Source organism: Hevea brasiliensis, unplaced genomic scaffold (assembly GCF_030052815.1).
Source record: "Hevea brasiliensis isolate MT/VB/25A 57/8 unplaced genomic scaffold, ASM3005281v1 Scaf377, whole genome shotgun sequence".
NCBI classification, from domain to species: Eukaryota; Viridiplantae; Streptophyta; class Magnoliopsida; order Malpighiales; family Euphorbiaceae; genus Hevea; species Hevea brasiliensis.
Genome location: NW_026614892.1, coordinates 19,404 through 28,157, shown reverse-complemented (window position 1 = coordinate 28,157; position 8,754 = coordinate 19,404). Strand labels below are relative to the sequence as shown.

Here is an 8,754-nt window from a genome sequence, read left to right as displayed (position 1 = left end):
TGAGCTGAGCTCCCCAATTGAGTATTTATTGTGTTTACAGGTCGGGTGAGTCAAAAACTCCCCGTTGGAAAGTCCATTTTATGGCCGGACTCTGTCCGTTTGTTTTCTTGAAATTGGGCCCAAATGGGCCTTAGAGTTGGGTTAATGAATAGTTAAGGCTTACTACGGGCCTCGGGGGCTTTAGGCTGGCCCAGGTCCTAGTGCCGGTCCGGCCCATAGGTTGGGTCGTGACATATTTTACTAAGTTTCATATAATAATAATAAATTTCTTCCCCTCTCCCAACGAAAAATTAAAAATTAAAAAAAAAAAAATCATCATCTTCTCCTCCAAATCAAATTCATCACCACAAAATAAAAGATGGTCGTTAACACATCTATCCTAATATTTACTGAAAAAATTTACATTAAATTCCAACAACATTCACTAGTGCAGTTTAAGTTTATTAAAAATAAAGATAATAGAGATTAATTACATTAATTTCAACTCCCTCCTATTTAGGGATGGTTGAAATCAACGTATAGAAATTAATTTCATTCCTTTAAACTCCCCTGCTCGTTTGCTTCATGCCCATCACCATGTAATTCAGCCGAGTTTAAACTCCCAATCGCAATAGCTACTCCCTTCTAGCAAATCCTAAAAGAGATGGCCAATCAAGAACTAGGTCAAATTCCTTTGCGGTTAAACAATATGGTTGCGAAGGTAAAGATGGTGTGTACACAGCTGGTGCGGCACAGATTTATTTGGAAGCAGGACAACACTAGGAGTCATAATGGGAGACAATGGTGGGTGGGTCAATTTCAGCTGGGAGAAAATAAAGATTTTTTTTTTTTTTTTTAGTTTTCATTGTGTGAAACCCTCTAAATAAATATGTAAAAAAATTCATTTTTTATTTTACATTAGCGTTGTAACAGTGTTATCGATTTCATTAGTCAAAGAGCATAACTAGATGATATCAAAATCTAATTCTTGGTGACTAGGGGCTATATATTTACAATTTCAAATGGCACCAAGAGCCATTTGCTATTGATGTACAGGAGTAGCATAACAATCAGTGAAAGGCATAAATCGCAAGAGGCTCTCACTCATCTTTTATTGCAAGTTCGTGTCTCTTCTTTTGTCCAACTTCCACAAGCAACGCTGATAGAGCTTCGCACACTCGAGAAGCATCCGCTTTAGCACACACGAGAAGCATCTGCTTCAGAAGGGTCGTCATTCAATGATGAGGAGACCATCCAAGCATGGTCCAATTTTCGTTTAGGGTGCACTAAAATGGATCCAGGGACTTATGCATCACAACACGTGACAAGCCCATTGCTCCTCTCGCAATACCTGATTTGCAGCGCTTGTAGATCACCCTTCAGTGTTACAAATAACACAAAAATTAGCCAGACACTAAGAACTCAAGTATAACGATCTAATAACTTCACAGAGATTAGAAAATAATTTCACAATAAAAACAAATTATTAAAAAAATCATGACAAGGAGAATTATTTTAGAAGCAAAAATCCTCAACAGATTGATCAAAACCACATCCCAGCCAACTGGGCTCCACCATTCAGTCGTCTCTCTTTTCTGTTATCTGCATCAATATTTGTTGTTAAATCACAGGGTGTAATTGTGTCTTTCTTACTTCCTCAATTATGTCCCTCTCTTACTCGTGAAACCACTTTTGACTTTAGCGGGGAAATGACTGCTTAACTACACATTGATCACCAATCACTCCAATTGGAACAAGATCATTTCCATAAAAGCAGTCATTTATATTTGTATTATCTTATCTTGAAACTATTCTATCTAAACATGTTATTCTACGTGATTGCACAGTTCACTTTCCGAGCAATCAATTAATCATATTAATAAATAACCATATTTGGTGGAATGTTTATCAAGTTACTATCTACAATTTCATGTGCCATGATAAAAGGACGCATACCTGCTATACTAAGGATTCTATTGCAAATTGTAATCCATGTTTCCTAACAAAGTTCATTTGCAAGCATTGGAATATACATTTTATATCATGCAAGATAAAACATCAATGTCACTTCTATTTCACAAACAGGGAAATAAAACAAATATAAGAAAGCAAGCATTATTGGCATGAATTTCTCATTTTTAAGGGGTGAAACCAAAAAGATATATCCACAGAACGACCATAAAAAAGCATAAATTGATTTTGTATGTCTTCATTATATAAAAAAGAGATTACAAGTCTATTATCTTTTAGGAATTTCTAAAACAGGATTCAAACACACAAAAAAAAAATCCTTGAGAATTTCTTTTTAAGACTGAACAAGTAAAACTGAGGCATACCTTAATCACTTAACAGATTATAATCCCCATAAGTCTGCACGCATTAACATAATCACCAAGTTGTCCTTCACATAAATATTTGAAGCTATTGTGCTACCACCATAAGGACTTTGTGCTAATACCAATCCAACTACCTTATCTTTCAAATCAGAGCAACACAATGATAAAGCAGCAGCTGCATCTATCCCTCCTTTACTATGTCCCAGAAGCATGACATGTTCATTTGAAGTTTTGAACCACAATAGATTTCCTCGATATACTCTTTTATCTCTCTGGCATTTTTCTCCTCTGAAGCCTAATTAGTGATTATCATTATACAAGCTCAGAAAAGGATTTTGGACATGATTATATAAGGGAAGAATATGACTGAGGAAAAACAAGGGTACCTCACTGTGAATCTATGCAATGTGACAGGCTAGGCCCATCTTATAGAAGCTCACTTTTGTATTAACAAAATAAAGTGGTCCATGATTACTGAAAAGACCTGCAAAATAACTGATCGAAATTACATAAACCATTTGAGTTTCAGAAAATTAATAGGAAAAGCTAAAACTGCAGAGTTAAATAAATCAGAACTGCAAAACAATGCTCTTAGTATACAGTATTTTAAGTATAGTTAGTTCTGTTCATTTAAATAACTTCAGAGGATGACAAACAGAGTCTTACCAATGAAGCCTCCTCAAGAAATATAATAGTATAGCCGACTGATTACACAGTTTTCCACACTGTGACGATGTAACCTAAAATTTCTTTCTAGCAAATGATTGAGGAATCTATTATATTGCCCAAAAATTAGTTCCAGAGAGGTTCATTGCCTTTTGTCACTCCAAACGAATGGTTTTTGTACATGTACAATATTCAACATCCCGAAGATATGCTGAGCTAGCAGATGAAAAAAATTAGCCTAATACTGATATTATTTTGTAAATTCAAGAAATTCCGCTTGGAAAAAGTACATTTGCCCAGGCACACATGAAACTAATTATAGGACATCTCACATGCGGGATCCAGGATGCAACAGTGATGAAGAAATTCTGATGCCTACAATATTGACAGAAAATGAACAACAACTTCTTTTCACATTGTAACCTAGCATTCAGTATATAATTGCTACCTGGAACCAACAAGTAAACCATTGAATTCGACAAATTGTGCAGACAATGCCCGACGAAAGGAAAAACAGATGAATCATTTGACTGAATAATGAACTTTAATAGCTTATTAAAGATGAAAACACGCTCATATACCCGATGTTATCAAGAATTTCCATAACCCTTTCAGTGCCATCTTCAACTGAAGGCACCTGTGAAGCACGTTGCATCCATCCTATATCATCAGCAGATCCATGAACAGTCCTCCGTGCTCTTTCAATAAGCATGAAAGCAATCATAACATGATTTGAAAAGAAAGATAAAGGTAACTACTCTATGTGGTCAACAAATTAGCAAGCAACAAAGGCGCAGATATTGAGAAACTCCAGATGATGTTTCCCCTATCTTTAACCATCATGACAAGGAGAGGTTTTCAACAAATCAGGATACAACTCAACTCAACTCAACTAAGCCTTTATCCAAAAAATTTGGGGTCGGCTATATGGATTCGCTTTTTCCACTCTGAACGATTTTGGGTTAAATCTTCAAAAATGTATAATGCTTCTAAGTCATGTTGTACTACTCTCCTCCAAGTCAATTTAGGTCTACCCCTTTTTTTCTTTCTATCCTCTAACCTAATGTGCTCTACTTGTCTGACTGGAGCTTCCGTATGTCTACGCTTCACATGACCAAACCACCTCAATCTCCCTTCTCTCAACTTATCTTCAATTGGCACCACTCCTACCTTTTCTCTAATACTTTCATTACGGACTTTATCTAGTCTAGTATGGCCACTCATCCACCTTAACATTCTCATCTCTGCAACTCTTATCCTAGATGCATACGACTCTTTCAGTGCCCAACACTCACTACCATATAACATAGCCGGTCGTATGGCTGTACGGTAAAATTTTCCTTTTAATTTATTGGGAATCTTACAATCACATAAAACTCCCGTGGTACGTCTCCACTTCAACCATCCGGCTTTAATCCTATGACTAACATCCTCCTCACATCCCCCATCTACTTGAAGGACTGAGCCTAGATATTTAAAGTGATTACTTTGGGACAGTACCACTCCATTCAAACTAACTCCTTCCCTATCATCAGTTTGGCCTTCACTGAACTTGCAATGCATGTATTCTGTCTTCGTTCTACTTAACTTAAAACCCTTTGACTCTAGAGTACTTCTCCAAAGTTCTAGCTTCCTATTGACTCCTTGTGTCTCATCTATCAGAACAATATCATTCGCAAACATCATGCACCAAGGAATACTCTCTTGTATATGTTTCGTCAGTTCATCTAAAACTAATGTGAAAAGGTAAGGGCTTATGGCTGATCCTTGGTGTAATCCAATTGAGATCGGAAAATCTCTTGTGTCCCCTCCCACTGTGCGCACAATAGTAGTTGCTCCTTCATACATATCTTTCAATACTTGTATATACCTAATAGATACCCTCTTTTGTTCTAACACATTCCATAAGACCTCTCTTGGAACACTATCATAAGCCTTCTCCAAATCAATAAAAACCATGTGTAGATCTTTCTTCCCATCTCTATAATTCTCCATCAAGCTTCTAATGAGAAAGATCACTTCCATAGTTGAACGACCCGGCATGAAACCAAATTGATTGAGAGAGATAGAAGTATCATGACGTAGTCGATGCTCCACAACTCTCTCCCACAACTTCATAGTATGGCTCATGAGTTTAATTCCCCTATAGTTTGAGCAACTCTATATGTCTCCCTTATTTTTAAAAATAGGTACTAAAATACTCTTCCTCCATTCATCAGGCATTTTCTTTGAGTTTAAAATCTTATTAAATAATTTAGTTAACCATGCCACTCCCATATCTCCCAAATACTTCCACACTTCAATTGGTATTTCATCGGGTCCACAGGCTTTATCCACTTTCATTCTCTTAAGTGCTTCCTTTACTTCTAAAGATCTAATCATTCTAGTATAATTTACATTCTTTTCAACAAATCAGGATAAGGAGATAAAATTGTTGCTTCTCATTTTTCTATCTAAAAACTACATCACAATCTATTAACTAGAAATTTTGGATCAATTAGGAAACATCCTGAGCATAGTAAATAAATAATAATAGGAGCAACTATAATGTTGGAACCCATGAATGAGAGCAGGCCCAATAGTTTTAACTTTTAAATAACAGAACCAGTTGCAGGACTGATGGTACCATCTTTATAGTATTGAACTGTATTGACCAGTAGTACTTTTTTTTTTCTCAAAATACTAAGCAAAATGATTCTTCATTATTTAACATCTCTCTCTTTCTCCCAAAAATAAAAATAATAATAATAATAATAATAATAATAATAATAATAATAATAATAATAATAATAAAAAATAAATAAATAAATAAATAAAATAATAATAAAGGTAAAGGCCATTTCACCTGTTATGTGTTGTTCATATTGGATCCATATGGTATGAATCCAAATTTATTTCACCAAGTTAGGCTAAAAGGCCAAAATGGTGTGAATCTAAAATTTTTGCTTTGCAATGGTTAATCCCATCTCAATAGGCTAAAAATTCAATACATATCAGCTGATATAGTACATTGACCAATATTTAAAACCCAGACAAGCCATTAGGAGCCAAAATCCTCACATTTTCCAAAAAAAAAAAAAAAACCTGTTTTTCCCTTTTTGTCTGCTAAGTTTGAACGTAGTATCTATCTCCAACCCCTTCCCACCCTCACAGCAAAATTTCAACATAAGGAAACTTATTCATGATGATGATTTACCCATTACCAATATCATAGGAGAACTTAGTATCTAACATGTTAACATCCCACTTTTTGAAATCTATTTTTCCAGTGAGACATCCCCAATTAGTAGCAATGAAGAGAATCAATACCCTTGAAAAATGGAAATGCCATTTTGACCACTATGATTTGACGGTACAGTTGACTAGTATTTTGAGATGGGCGTTCCAAAGAGGCTCTTGTTATTCTATCATGGACAGGAGGGGGAGCAGTGGAAGATGTAGATGTAGATGATTCCATAAACATTGAACGGCTTCGACTGGAAGATGCGCAATCACCATCTTCATACTCCTCAGTTTGTTCAGAAGAAAATGTCACCAATTCCTGTGCATGTGTAATTGAATTCCCAGGATCTCTAGAAGAATATTCCACTGCAACAGTTCCAAATAATTCTAATCAAGTGATGCAAAATTCAGTACTACCCAAAAATAATGAGCAAAAAATAATGATTAAGCAAGTAAATACTGTCTTGGAAAGTCGATATATGCCGCTTTGGATTTCTTCTAGTACATAATTACACCACATGAAAGTTTTTGATCCTTTTAAAAGCTGTCCTTAGCGTTGATAACAAGATGTGACAATACTAATTTTACACCGTCAACTAAGTTCAAATTTCAAAGAAAAGGAATGGATATAAAGATTGAATGAATTTTTCAAAGCCCAATGTAATCAAAAGGTAAGGAAAAAAACTTGTAACAATCATTCTTGTACAATATGAATTATGAGGATAACGAACATTTACGGTAATGGCAATTTTTCTCTACACTAATTTTAGAGACTTTCAAACATTATGCAATTCTGGAATGATCCCTGTTTTGTATAACAGAAAAGAAAAAATAATTAGCAGTTCAAAGCAGTTTGGTCAGCAATCCCAAAACAGATGAAAAACAAACAATAAGTTTTTGATAGAAGGCCAATATCCATGGTGTGCTTTGAATTGACTATATATTGTATAACATTTCATGTTAACAACAGAAGCATCAAATAAAGTAAAACAAGCTTACAAGAATAATCAGAGAAACAACTAGTAATGAAGTTGTTTGAGCAAGTTAAGAAAGATGCAGCCTCATTGAGAGCTGGTACCGCAGTAAATAGTTGAGGAATGAACACATCATTCCCCAGATCATGATTCTGTGCATGAAAAAAGAACAGCTGTTATAGAAAATGTAAACCTTTGCAGATAATTAGTCCAATTAAAGAAAACTGTCCTAATAGTTAATTAAATTCAATGGAGCATCTACTGAGCTAGAACTGGTACATGCCAGTTCTAGCAGTTCAGGGTTTAGAGAGGGAATGAACCAGACTGGCCCAAGGAGGTTCTAGCCAGTTCTGGTTCAAGAAGGTCTAGGGCCGAGTTCGGTCAATTCAATGGCCGTCCAATTTCATTGTTAAGCGGTTCAGCCCATGTGGCACCTTCCTGCATCTAACACGTCGTTTTTTTTTTTTTTTAAGATATGGTTCAAACCAGTTTAGGGCTTAGTTAGGGATTAAAACTTAATTGTTGTTCTTTGCTGTTTCAAACCAGACCGCTGGTTCTGGTTTAAGACTGGGAGGAGAACTGAAACTAGCCACTATATAAGGTTCAAGGCCTGTTCAAACCCTTAAACCGTTGACCTGGGCTGGTCCAGGTTTTGACGAGGGTCAGGCCTGATCCAATTCAAGGCGTGAACAGGCCCCTGGCAAAGTCTATTATCAACCATTCTTAGCATAAATATTCATGCTGTCATGCATAATTTATCGACAAATTATTAGGTGCACCGAGTACTAATATAAAAGCAGTTGCACCATAAGATTAGGAAGGTAGAACCCATTGCTTTGTGGGTGAAGTTGTACATGCACACCGGGGGGTGCACCTAATAATTTGCCTAATTTATCCCCATTTATGCCTATCAAATTAAAAAAATTAGTATATAGATACATTGAGTTCTGTTTTAACAAAAATCATAAGCCCCTACACCATTCAAACTGCCTAATGTATCTATAAATTCATTAGAATTTTGAGTACAACGAAGAAATCGCCCACAGAATTTGAAAAATAAAATGGGAAATACTAACCATCAATGAGGTACTTGATTCTCTACTTGTTCTAGGACTTCCAGCTTTCCCCCATCGAGACCACCCTCAAACAAACATAGGCGAAAGCATAACAAATTAGTTTTTCAACGGATATGCCCGAACACCCACGAACCTTCTCGTCGTTTTATGGAAAGCAATAGTGCCACTAGTTCTTTTTAACCGAACAATTACTAAGAATTGCTCTCGCGTTACAGTCCACCAATATTACATATTCAAATCCAAATGTATATATAAGCAATTCCAAGGAAGTGGATGCAATGAATAATTGCAAGATCACATTGCTACGAAAGTAATCGAACTTTATTCAACCAAATCAATTAATGACCTGATAAAATTACGCAAAATTGAGAAAGCAGAAGGCCTGAATTAGAAAGTTGGGTTAGTTTCTTACCAGGAGACTGGGCAGGTTTAGAATTGTGAATCAGAGAATTCGCAATTGATCTGGATTCTGAGCGAAGGATGAGCCGTGAAATAGAAATA

At 35.8% G+C, this 8,754-nt stretch overlaps 1 long non-coding RNA gene and 1 pseudogene across 2 annotated transcripts; both read right to left on the bottom strand.

Moving 5' to 3' along the window:
* Nucleotides 1-863: 863 nt before the first annotated feature.
* LOC131177246 (uncharacterized) lies at nt 864-3,700 on the bottom strand. Of its 2 annotated transcripts, none has more exons than XR_009146840.1 (4): nt 3,563-3,700; nt 2,702-2,810; nt 2,316-2,610; nt 864-1,356 (listed from the first exon to the last, which is right to left on the bottom strand). It is a non-coding gene; the product is annotated as an uncharacterized LOC131177246 (long non-coding RNA). The 2 variants fall into 2 exon arrangements; XR_009146839.1 differs by having other exon boundaries at nt 2,702-2,799; nt 3,563-3,695.
* Nucleotides 3,701-5,822: 2,122 nt separating this feature from the next.
* Nucleotides 5,823-8,659, bottom strand: LOC131169182 (uncharacterized; annotated as a pseudogene).
* Nucleotides 8,660-8,754: the final 95 nt, after the last annotated feature.